This window comes from Sycon ciliatum, chromosome 9 (genome assembly GCF_964019385.1).
Source record: "Sycon ciliatum chromosome 9, ocSycCili1.1, whole genome shotgun sequence".
In the NCBI taxonomy this organism is placed as follows: domain Eukaryota; kingdom Metazoa; phylum Porifera; class Calcarea; order Leucosolenida; family Sycettidae; genus Sycon; species Sycon ciliatum.
Genome location: NC_088651.1, coordinates 14,890,269 through 14,890,567, shown reverse-complemented (window position 1 = coordinate 14,890,567; position 299 = coordinate 14,890,269).

Here is a 299-nt window from a genome sequence, read left to right as displayed (position 1 = left end):
TCATTGAAGGATGTGAAAATTCGTGTTGCGTGAAGAAATGACATGAGATACATAGATCAGTTATTTTATTCTTTTTTGGATCTTGTAATTAGAACACAAGTGCTCGTTCTTCTTGTATTGCTTCCACACCTGCTAAGCTTTATCTCCACTTGATGTCCCATGATTTTTGGAGTTTGAGCAGGTCTTGAAATCCTTAGTTTCATTGATACCAGGTATGCTGTGACATGTGAGCATTGTAGACGTATTTATGGCACATAATACATTTCCGAGGGGCACCAAACTTTCGCTGATGGAAGTTG